Genomic DNA, 12,415 nt, shown 5'->3' with positions numbered 1-12,415 from the left:
ACAATTTAAGTATCCGTCTTGTGTGAAAACGAGGAAGGGAGCTGAGCTGGGTCTGTCTTTCTTTTTCTTTTTTTTTTTTTTTTTTTTTAAAGATTTTATTTATTTATTTGACAGAGAGAGACAGCCAGCGAGAGAGGGAACACAAGCAGGGGGAGTGGGAGAGGAAGAAGCAGGCTCATAGAGGAGAAGCCTGATGCAGGGCTCGATCCCAGAATGCCGGGATCACGCTCTGAGCCGAAGGCAGACGCTTAACGACTGAGCCACCCAGGCGCCCCTGGGTCTGTCTTTCTTAAAAAAGAAAAGCCATAGAAATATTTAGGTCTCCTACTGGCACATAGTTGATTTCTCCAGCCTTACACATACCTGACAAACATTCTGCCTTCCAGAAAGTTTGGTTGGGTAGAGATCCCAAAAATACTGTGTCAGAGAACCGAATGTGTTCTGAAATGAGGCGAGTTCCACCACACGGATAGGCTACATTCAGGTGATGGTTAGCAACAAGATAAAAGACTAAAGAATTAGGCCAAATCCTCTGGATATCAAATGTATAATTGATATTTTTCCTTTTCACAGCTTATCTCAGTGTCACGTAGGACTGCCGAATTTTTTTCTCATACTCAGCAGTTTTTGGCTAATACCGTGGAGCCCTCTTTGTCCAGCACGCAGCACCCTGGCTCCTGCAGGATACTTCTCTTTGTGTTTCCTTGGCAGAGTGTGTCCTATTTGGCAAGAACAGACTGAGTGATCTGTGTGAACTATATGAAATGTCAGGCTGGCTCACTGTCTGCCACTCCTCTTTCTAGATAAATGAAAGTGACTGCAGTCTTTTCTGTTCCTCAAACACACCACCCTCCTTGTCTCGGGAACTTTTCACCTTCTAGTCCCTCTGCCTTCTCACTGGCTCCCCTTAGGTCTTGCAAAAATGGCTTCTCAGAGAGGCCTTCCTTGACCCCTAGTCACAGTCTGCTTCCTTCTTAATACTTATCACGGTCCTGTTTGACTGTTTATTATTTGTCTCCACCCACTAGAAAGCCACTCTGTTGGCAGAGACAGGCTGTCTTGTTCCTGGAATACAGGTGCTCAGTAAATGTGTATTTTATACTGAATGAACTGTTCACCCAACATACCTGTAACATTCTGGCAGAATAAACTGCCGTCACTGGGGATTATCCCACCTGGTTTTGAACAAGACACTGGAAGCCTCTATCAAGATTCTCAAACCTTACTACATATTAGAATCCCCTGGGAGAAGCACCTGGGTCGCTCAGTTGGTTAAGCGGCTGCCTTCGGCTCAGGTCGTGATCTCAGAGTCCTGGGATGAAGCCCTCAGGGAGTGTGCTTCTTCCCCTTCCTATGCTCCTCCCCCTGCATGTGCTCTCTCTCAGATAAATACATACAATCTTTAAAAAAAAAAAAAAAAAATCACCTGGGAAACTTAAAAATGACCTTTGCTTAGATTTTGCCCTGACCATGGGGTGATGAGTCTCGGGCATTAGTATGTTTGAAAAGCTCTTTGTATAATTGCTTGTGTAGCCAAGGTAGCAAAGTACTGCTCTAAGTGATATGGAACTGAGTGATTACCTGACTCCCAAGTTCTGATCCTCTAGGTGAGTCCTTCTCGTGTCACCTCTGTCTAGGCAACCCAAAGTATTCTTCAGACTACTCTTGTGGCTTCAAACCTGCCTGTTATCACAGGGGGGCAGAATTAGGCACAAACCATTTGAAAAATGAACCTGGAAGGAAAGAGAAAAGACATCCAAGTAACCCAGGGGCATCTGTTAGTATCTGCTCTGAAAACCTGAGAGCAAAGGGAGCAAGTTCCAGCACTCTTCTTTCCTCCTTCATAAAAGAAAGCCATACACAAACCCCTTCACTTAGCTTAGAAGTCACAGGCAATCAATCAATCCAGTATTTGGGCTGCAAAGCAAACAAAAAACAATGCTCCCAGAAGAGGGAAGTAGCCAAATTCCATTCTCTTCTCTGGAGGAGACAGAGGTCAGGCAGCAGTGGGCTCAGAAACACTTGCCCATACTTTTTGTAATGGCAAACTCTAAACTTTAAGACCTTACCTATAATTGGAACTGCTACTTTTTTTTTAATGGAAAAACAATGGTTATTGATGTTTTTTTCAAGTCATGCAATTAATAAACTGGCTTTTTTTCTTTCTTTTTCAAAATCACCATCAGAGATGTTAATAAAAACTAGGTTGATGCTGAAAGTCAATCGGCTTCCCCCCCAGTTAGGAAAGCCAAGTGACTATAATAAAACAGAGAGGACACGCGATCGGAAGTGGAAATATCTGAGTTACGGTCCAGGCTCCTCCACTGGCCAAGTGAATGAACCATCAGCAATTTTTCTTGCCTATGAAATGAGAATCGAGAATCTTAACACCTCTGCTGTCTGTTTCCATTGCTGTTTTTTCATAAACATTCCCTGAAAATGTTACGGTGTACAAAAAAAAATTACTGGTCTTCTGTCTTTTAGGTGAGCTTTTTAAGAAAAAAAAAAAATTCCAGTGGTTACAGTAATTAGAAACACTGATCTAGGGTATACTGTGTGCCTAGCAAAGTGCTTAACAACAACAAGATCTCCACAGTCAATGCTTGCCTTGTGCCACGCTCTTGGCAGATACCGGCAACTAGGGAAACTGAATCCATTAGACCAGAACGGTAGGTAGATCAACAAACAGGGAAAGCAATTTCCTTTGCAGCAGGGGAAACTCAGCTCCGCCAAGTGCAGAAATAACACTGAAAAATCCACTTATTCATCCCCAACAGTCTTTTTCCACCCCCAGATCTAAAGTTCTTTCATTTCCCCATGATGATGTCCAGACCATGGAAGAGACTATTGAAATTCAGAGACCCTCCTATCAGTCAAGATTAGGGCAACAAACTTGAATAGCTCTGAGTTCGACAAGCTTCCACTCAAGGTTTTCAGTAGATGAGAGGCTCTGGGAAGTTGAAAATTGACAACAGTTTTGCAGTTGATCCTAGGACATTTTAAAACACCCAGAACCCCTGCCTCTTAACTTCACAAAGGCTAGAAACAACCTGAGAGAGATTATCTGGTTGAGAATTTGCTGGGACAGGTACGGGTTGAAAATCTGTGTTATCCGGGTTAAGTCTTTAACCTCACTTAGCCTTACTGTCCTTATTTGTCAGTAAAACAGATGCAAAAATATCTCCTTTGCGGGGTTAATGATCTGAAGCTTAGTGGTGATATCCATAAAGTCAGCACCTATTCAGTTATCAATAAATTATAGCTAATTTTTAAAAGTCAGTTGAGCGATTTTCAAACTTGTGAAATGTTGATACATTTTTCAAATTATGTGAACCAGGAAAAGTGTTTCAGTAGCAAAGGGGGCTATATTGTGTATGATCAAGATAGTATCACAGAAAGAACACATCTGTTCAAAACAAAGAAAGAAAATCCCCCCAAATGAGCTACTGAGCTGGGTAATGTGTCAGAATCTCCCCGCTAATATTGGTTGGCTACTTGTTGATTTGATTTATGCCTGAGTAACTGTAACCAGACAAGCACTGGTAGGCAAATGGAGGAAAGACTATCGTTCAGATGAGCTGCAGGCCTCCTAGTTTGCAAACCTCTACTAATAATGCTTGATACTAGAGCTGATGAACTAATTCGGTGATTTTGAAACTTTTTTGAAAGTGGGAAAACTCTTTCTTCAAGAAGTTTATTTTTTATTTTTTTGGCAGAATCTCAAGATGTAAAATACAGGAAAAGCAGAAGCCCCAAAGAGAAAACAGAACAAAGGCTGAGCTGTCTTTCTGCAAGCCCTGGGATCCTTTCACCCTTCCCCACCCCTCAAAGGCATCTCTGAAGTCTTCCTAGGCTTGGAGGGACCCATTTTGAAAACCCTTAAATCCAGCCCCTCATTCGGCAGATGAGGAAATTAAACCCTGAGAGGCTGAGACCTACCCAAGTTTGCACAGTGAGCTTGCGAGAGAACCAACAGCGGGACGGACGCCTGTGGCTTCTCAGCTCACCATTTTCTCTCACTACCAGGACTATTCAGATGTGATTAGTTTTTCCAAAATAACCCATTGGTTAAATAGATGAGGGAGAACCTTGATAAAGGGCTCAAATTGGCAAAGGTCAACTCCCTAAAAAATTTACCTTCTCAATCAAACTGTCAGGTTGATCAGATGTCCCTCCTTTGCTCACCTGTCCTATCATGTTCCATGATGCACCGAAATTATCTGTTTATAGTAGAGATCAATAAATTGGCCTGCACAGTGTATCCCACAACCTTGAATTAGTTGCCAACATTTAAAAATCAGAAGGTCTTGTCTAAAAATTTGGATTTCCACCTTCTATTGAGAATGAGAAATTCTAGCAATATCAAGCTCTCAAACTCAGTAACAACCCCAGGAGCTGAGTACAGGCAAGCGCTCTCCCTTGTGTCCTAGCCCCCACTGGTCCCCACCTGCTTGTGGCCACTGCCGTCTGTTCCCTATAGGTACTGGAGTTAAGCTTATGTCCATAGAAGCATTTTTGAGAACTGAACTTATAAGAACAATGGTAAACCTAGGACACAGCTATAGGGGACAATCTAATTTCAAAAGATGAGGTGGATGGCATCATCAATAATGCTGCTTTCCCGCACTGATTAAAGAGGAAACTTTCACAGTTTCCTGACTCATTTATTTTCTGAAGGCTGTTAAATTAACCATAGACTAATAGAGTCACAAGTCCCAGAATCGCTCTCCCGTGTGTCCCTAGTTACGTCACTATCTACAGCACAACGCCAAACGCTCCAAGCCCTCGGGAGCTGCATTATTAAACCACACATCAGTCTGTTCTGCATCCCAGGACACCTCACCAAGTACTATGGTGAGAAGGAGCTGGCTGAGGGTGCCAGGACCATTCCCGGGATGGGGGGGGGGGGTTGCGTGTGGTCCCGGTGGGAGACAGAAGAGGGGTTCAACAGTCCTGCTCTCCCACAGTGGCAATCCAGGCTCGCCCAGCGGGTTCTTCCTTTCTCCCCGCACGTCCCCAAATCTGTTACCTCCACACATAGCTCCTCTGGTCCAATCACCTTGCTCTCCTCCCTCCTTAGTATTTACAAAAGCATCAGATAAACAGATTCACACAAAGCTTTCCAAAGTTGATAACTGTATATTTTTACTTTGCCTTTTAACCTAAAAGTGTGTATGACCAATAATAGAATTCTAGGGATCGTGATTAGCAGGTGAAAAGAACATTTGGAGATTTAAAAGGCCTTCCCCCCAAATTACTGCCAGAGGGTTTATTTACTTGACCCAAAGGGCCACCTTTGTATCATTCCCCTCCTCCAGGACTTTGTTCAAATAGTACTTTCTCAGTGAGGCTTTCCCTAACCACCTTAAATTAAAATTGTGACCCTCGTCCCTCCACCCCACACTCCCTAGTGCCTTCCCTGCTTCATTCTTCGCCATATCACTTAGCATTAAGATGATACACTTAGTATGTTTTACTTACTTTTTTCGTCTACCTTCACTAGAACATAAGCTCCATGGGGTAAGGATTTCTGTCTGTCCCGTACATGTCCAGTGCCCTGGCAGTGCCTGGTCCATAACAGATGCTCACTAAAGGTTTGTTAAATAAATGAACTTGTCAGGGCCAAGCCCCAGGGTGACAATTACTTCAACAGGTGACAGACACAAAGTAGGGACACCTGGGTGGCTCAGTCAGTTAAGCATCTGCCTTTGGCTCAGGTCATGATCCCAGGGTCCTGGGATCGAGTCCCACACTGGGCTCCTTGCTCAGTGGGGACCCTGCTTCTCCCTCTGCCTGCCGCTCCCCCTACTTATGCACGCGCTCTCTGATGAATAATATCTTTAATAAACACACACACAAAGTAGCACTTCTTGATGACAAGAGTGGCTGAATATTTAAAAGCTGGAGGGGACCTCAAAAATTCTGATGCTCTCTTTCCTTCACGTATGCATATTTTGGAATGAACATATACATATCCTTTCTCAAATAATTTCAGAAATCCAATTCTTCTTTAAAAAAAAAAAATCTAAAATAGATGTAGGGTAGCCCATCTGGGAAGCAGGACACTGAATGAGATGAATTTCCTTTTCCCCCAAAAGCTACAGTATAACCACACCATAGGTAAGGTGTGGGGTGTGGTGATGGGGTGTGTGTGTGTGTGTGTGTGTGTGTGTGTGTTATATACCAGTTGTATCTTCAACTAGATTATGAACCTGTCTTCTCCTGCTCTGAGCTAACCGTGATGGAGGTCAGTTCTTTATCTGAAATGTGTCCTAGTAAATACATGTCATAAGACCTCATTGGAAAACGAAACAGAGGATGCCCCTGGCTTCTTAACTCTGCAGCAGTACCTTCCAGCTGTCCTTCGGGAAAGAGCTGTTTATTATGGAGTTTTTTTGTTGGTATTTGTACCTTTTTACTATGCTTCTTTGAATTCCTCAAACAGCACACTTGGGAAACTCTGATTTCCCAAATACAAATATTATGAAACCTGAACTTCTGGTTCAAGTGTTCTAACCTGGCACCAAGGTCAGCAGGCACATTGACTGATGGATCCCAGATCGTTTAGAGTCAGGGTGGCAAAGGGTATGAGCTCTGGGTACTGAACTAACAGGCCAATGCGCTGAGTGGAAGTGGGCTCAGACCAGTGAGAAACAGACCATTTCAGCGGTCAAAACTTAGACTTTGGAAAGATTCTCTTGGCAGAGCCCTGGAAGGAGGGGCAGCCCCTTGAAGACTCATATCTAACAAGGAAGGTATTTCCTCTGTGTGGGCTTGGCAAGAGAGAATGTACAATGAAGCGGTATGTAATGGAGGGAAGCTTTAGTGAGAAGGGAGGAACATGAAGTAAGTTACGAGTCAACAGATTTGGGGGCACCTGGGTGGCTCAGTCTGTTGAGCGCTGCCTTTGGCTCAGGTCATGATCCCAGGGTCCTGGGATGGAGCCCCACGTTGGGCTCCCTGCCCAACGAGGAGCCTACTTCTCCCTCTCCTGCTGCTCCCTGTGCTTGTGCTCTCTCGCTCTGTCAAGTAAATAAATAAAATCTTAAAAAAAAAAAAGTCAACAGATCTGTGTTTCTTTCTTGACTCTACCTCAATACTTAACATATGACCTTAAATTTTAAAAAATATTTTATTAGAGAGACACAGAGACAGAGAGTGCACAGAGGAGAGTGAGAGGGAGCCCCAACATGGGGCTTGATCCCAGGACCCCGAGATCATGGCCAGAGCCGAAGGCAGATGCTAAACTGACTGAGCCACCCAGGCGCCCCATCATATGACTTTAATTTTTGAAGTCTGAGTAGCTTCCTTTATAAAATGGAATCATGATCACTGCCTCACCTACTTTTCCGGGCAGCAGTTGAGGACCAAAAGACAAAAGTGGATACAAAGTATTTTTAAAACTATAAGGCACTAGAGAGCAGTGTTAGGTTAATAAATACGAGACAAAATATCTTTTGCTGGCTGCTGATGAAGTTGTCAGAGGGGCAAATGTGATCCTGAGGGTCAGACATATCAGAATGTTCTAGTCCTAACCCTTCATCTGCTGTGTGACCTAGGGCAAGCACCGGGGCTTCTCTGAGCCTTAGTTTTTTCATTGCAAGATAGCGTGAATGCTGTCTACTTAATGAGGCGGCTCAGAATTAAGTGGAGCAACCTGTCTGAAATCCTGAGCACGCAGAGACCTCACAAGCGCGAGCTCCCTTCCCACGTACCCTGGGTAATGAATCATGGTCTCAATCAAGGGACTCTCCACTCGCTGTTTCCTTCATTCATCCAACTCTCTGTGTGATCTGCTCAATTTTTTCTATAAGTCTAAAACTGCTCTAAAAAGTAGAGTCTGTTGATTTTGTTATTTCTTGAGCACAGAGGGCATAGTGATTGGGAAAGGGGGCCTCTGGGGCCAGACTGCTTGATTCTGAATCACAGCTCTGCCCCTTACTAGCTGGAGGACCTGGGGAAAGGTCTGTAACAGCTCTGTACTTCAGTTTCCCCATCTAGAAGCACTATGTAAATGTGTGCTATTAATATAAAACCATAATTATTAGACATTGTACTCATGGGAATACAGCGGTGGGCAAGGCGGTGTTTCCATGGGGTGCTCTGTAATCACCTACCATTATCCTCAGTGGTAGAGGCCCAAAGAGGTTAAGTAACTCCATGGCCACTACAGCTGGCTAGTGAAGAGGACTCAGGGAAGACTAGTCACGACTAGTGAGAGAATTCCAGACTGCGAGCCATTTCTCCACCGCCCCATGCTGTGCACCCCCATTCAAGCCTGGAAACGGAAGCGCCCTGGGTGTACCAGTGGGGATTCTGGAAGCTGGAACCGGTCCCGTAATTCTGCACATTCCTGACCTCCACCCTCTTTCTACATCCCATTCCTTATGGTGCCGTGCTTGCCCGGCGACGTGTGTATCTCCCTGCCAATTGCAGGTTTGGAGTGAACGGTGGAGATGACCCGAAGATTCCACGTCCCCTACACCACTCGCACCTCTTTTGTGCTTATGAATCGTAAACATGAATAGGGCTTGGGTCTCTCGGAGACCTACTGCAAAGGGGCAGATCCAGGTTTGGGGGTTGGGGGTGGGCTGAAGGGTGTACAATACCGGGGGCTCTCTTTAGGAAAGGACTACATGAATTCCAAATGAGGGACCAGGTCTTGGAAGGGACACACGTAAGTGCAGCGTCCTGAAGTTCAAGCACAATTAGCTTCCTGGTAAACCCAGTTCTGCTCCTATAGTCACTGAACGTCCTTCCTCCCTCCGCTCCTTCCCTCCTTCAGCCCCTCACCCCAATCACCCAGCTCACTAGCCCCTCCTCTGATGTCTATCCCCCACTGTGCACCAGAGAGCAACTTCATGCCTTTACATTCTGATTTAAAAACGGGACTTTGCTCCACTCTGCGGGTTTTTATCCAAGTCATGACACATGCATAGCTTTTCTTTTCTTTTCTTTTTTTTAAAGATTTTATTTGACAGAGAGAGAGAGAGCCAGCGAGAGAGGGAACACAAGCAGGGGGAGTGGGAGAGAAAGAAGCAGGCTCCCAGCAGAGGAGCCTGATGTGGGGCTCGATCCCAGGACTCCGGAATCAGGCCCTGAGCCGAAGGCAGACGCTTAATGACTGAGCCACCCAGGCGCCCAGCTTTTCTTGATCTAAAAGAAGAAACCGATGTACAACTAATCTGTGGGTGACGGGGAAAAGGCACTACAAGGGGCTACGGGTTTTCTATTTACATTTGTAAACATACACACAGAGGCGGGCTCTCCTATGTTGGGGACGGCCAACAAATAAATTCATCCTCTCAGATGGGGACTGGGGAGGGGCTTAACAATCTGGACACAAGAATATCACCTAGCTATGCATAATTCTATATAATTGATATAATATTTTTACACACATCACCTGATCTAATGCTCATACTATCTGATCTAATGCGATTTTATTTATACGCCCATTAAGACAGATTGCGGACTGAGGCCTAGAGTGACTTGCTGAGGTCACAGAGCTGCCCACTGGGAACGTCGGGCTTTGAAGAATGACTCCAAGTTCAGCGCCCTTTCTAATTCGACAGGGACTGCATCTTCAGTTAATACCGCTTTGTACAGGCTTGATGCCCAAGGATGAGGCTTACTGTTTGATTCTGAACACTTCCCTTTTAATGCCTTTCCTACAGCTCCCCCCCCTTACCCCCACATCGAGAGGACACAAAGACTGCCCAGGCAACCACGGCACAAAGAACCCATAGACAGAATGAGTAGAGGCCATTTTGTGGATAATTTGGGGACAAGAATGTGTTCCCTGTTGGGGGGGCGGGGAATGTTTTCTCGGCTGGGACGATCTGGATGAGTCATCAAGGTTTATGCTACCACTTGCATGGTTTCTCACCTCTCCCCTTCCCCGTGGGCAGCAACAGTCACCCAGCCCTGGAGGGGGACTACATCTCTCCCTCACCGTTGGTCCCCAGCAGTCTGCTCAGTCAGGGCCTGGCCCAGAGCCACAGAGCCTGGAGAAGGAGGGGAGAAAGCATGTCTCCCAGTGGCTGTCAGCTTTCCCAGCTAACTCTCACCACCCCGTCCACCCCCGCCCTGCACGCACAGCCTCCAGCCTCCCAACTTTCCATTTTCAGGCCTGTCTGGTGTTGTTCTTGTTCTTGGAGTGGGACACCCCCCGCCCCCTGATCGGGCGGCCTCGTCTGCAGCCTGGGGCTGCCCCCTGCGACACTTGGGCACCATGCCCGCTGGCCTGGCAGGCCCTGTCTCGGGACAATTAGAATCCTCTGTAATGGAGAGTTTGCAATATAGGTCAAGGTGCTCTCAGAAGGGCCCAGGGGAGGATCACCTGACCGGGAGGTGGGTGACTCAGCGGGAAGGGGAGGGCTGGGGAGCCGGAATCTCCTGGCCCGCAGGGCCTGCGGGAGGAGGTCAAGTTGTCTCCATCTGGCTGCCTGTCAGGTCTGGCTGCCTGTCAGGGGAGGAGGAAGAAGCTGCTGGAGACAGAAGGAGGGGTAAATGACCTCCGGTGACCTAAGGTGGCATCGAAATCCCTGCCAGAGTGGCCTGTTACCCTCCGTGCAGCTGAGCCTGAACTAACAGGCAATCTGCCTCTGTGACTTGTAAAGAACTAATTCACTGCCTCTCCTGCCAAAGAGGAAAATCAAACGAGCAGAAGGCTCATCACTCCAGACTCCATTGCCCCAGCCCTTCCCCCTACCCCACATCCCCAGGCCTACCCCCCCAGAAAGAAACCAGAGCCACCAGCATATCCTACAAAGGCAGCCATCCTTCAGAGAGGCAATTCGGGGTTTCCCCCCAATTAATTTTGAAGATGAGAATCACTAGCCCATTTTATTTTACATCCCTGCATGGCCAGGGCCTCCTTTCAAGGGCGCAGCCGTGGCCGTGCAGTTGCTGGAACAGCAGCTGCTCTGAGCCTCACTTCCTCTGGCTCCAGCTGCAGGTTCCTCCAGGCCAAGCGGGGAGTTTCCTCCTTCTCGGGGCTTTCAGCCTGGCTCGCCGGCCACCCTCACCTCCCACCCCCCAGCTGCTCACCACCCTCTGCGGGTAGCGAGGCTGGGACTCCCTGGTTCCATGAGTCAGAGCCAGGCTGGAGACAGACAGCAGGCTTCCTTTACTAAATCAGCCTCCTGCCCTGCACGCCACAGAGGGAAGCTATAATTACCCGTTTGGCCCGGCTCTGGGAACTGAGCCACAGACGCTTGACGAGGAGGGATGGTTCCTGATTCCTGCATTTATCTGGTGCACCCCAGTCTGGAAAGAGGAATAACAGCCAGGGGTTCGGGCCTGTTACACATCTGTCAGATGCCCCGCACACACGTAATGAGGTGCGCTGGACCTGGACGCCAGAGTATGCTGCTAGAAAAATCGCTATATTCAAGCAGCCAGGAATTTTTTGTTTTTGTTTTTAAGAGCCTCCTGCCTCATTGCCTAACAGTCTGATTTGAGGCCGGCTGCTCCTGGTGGATGTTGGTTTTTAAGAGATAAAGGAAAAGGCAAAATGCAACCTTGTGTTGCATCTTCGGGACTGTGTTATCCTTCAGGCATCCGGCAGGAAATCTCAGGCCTCCCTGGCCGATGGAAGTGAAACCTGAAACCTGAAAAAATAATTGGCTCCAAAATGAAAAATAAAACCACAAAATAGCATTGGTTTGTTCGTTCGTTCGTTCATTCATTCATTCATTCATTCATTCCCGGAAGCATACATTTATTCCATTCATTCAACAAATATTTGTTGAGCTCCTTCTTTGTCCAGGCACAGTGTCAGGCACCTAAGAACTAAACCCATGAAAGATACAGACAGAACTAACTGGACAAATATTCCTGCCATGAGCATCGATAGTATGACACAATAATAAGTAAATGATACAGTGTGTTAGAGATAATAAGCATGATTGCTTGCTAAGAGAAAAAAACAGAACAACGATTTTAGGGGAATCATCAGTCAAGGAGGAATTCATACCATCTCATGACATTTGAGAACAATTTGTACATTAGGTCTCCCACCGTCAGAGTTCTCTGCCTGTGGAACGATTGCTGTGAAGCTTTAACCAATCATAAAATTAAATAAATTACATTTGACTGGAGTAAAATTATAAAAATCTTTAAGCTTTGTTTATAAGCAAAACGTGGGTACATTTTAAATATATTTGATAGGAGATAAAAAGCGCTACACCATCCGACCCTGCCTCTGGTTATGGGCAGGTAAAGGCACCATTCAAGTATTTATCGGATAGAACAGGTAAGGGCTTGGGTGTCAAATGCCAAGGTTCGGAGCCCGGCTCCGTCATTTACTACTTGTGTGATGCTGGGAAAGATACTCAATATCAGTCCCTCATCTTTCATAGGGGAGTAATACAGAATCTACCTTCTAGGGTTTCTAGAACAGTGAAATGAG

The 12,415-nt window shown here is 46.3% G+C and overlaps 1 protein-coding gene across 4 annotated transcripts in view; it reads right to left on the bottom strand.

The window, feature by feature from the left end:
* CHD9 (chromodomain helicase DNA binding protein 9) overlaps positions 1-12,415 on the bottom strand; it is a 212,483-nt gene that overhangs the window by 171,791 nt on the left and 28,277 nt on the right. For 2 of the 4 annotated variants that reach the window (XM_048224064.2, XM_048224063.2), the window contains one exon: positions 1,582-1,733. The exons of the other annotated variants lie outside the window; for them this stretch is intronic. The gene's annotated coding sequence lies outside the window, so the exon portion shown is untranslated. The remainder of the gene's footprint in view (positions 1-1,581; positions 1,734-12,415) is intronic. 4 annotated transcript variants of the gene reach the window in all.

Source organism: Ursus arctos, unplaced genomic scaffold, assembly GCF_023065955.2.
Source record: "Ursus arctos isolate Adak ecotype North America unplaced genomic scaffold, UrsArc2.0 scaffold_19, whole genome shotgun sequence".
Classification (NCBI taxonomy): Eukaryota; Metazoa; Chordata; class Mammalia; order Carnivora; family Ursidae; genus Ursus; species Ursus arctos.
Note: the sequence above shows the minus strand (reverse complement) of the source record. Positions and strands in the feature narration are given on the sequence as shown.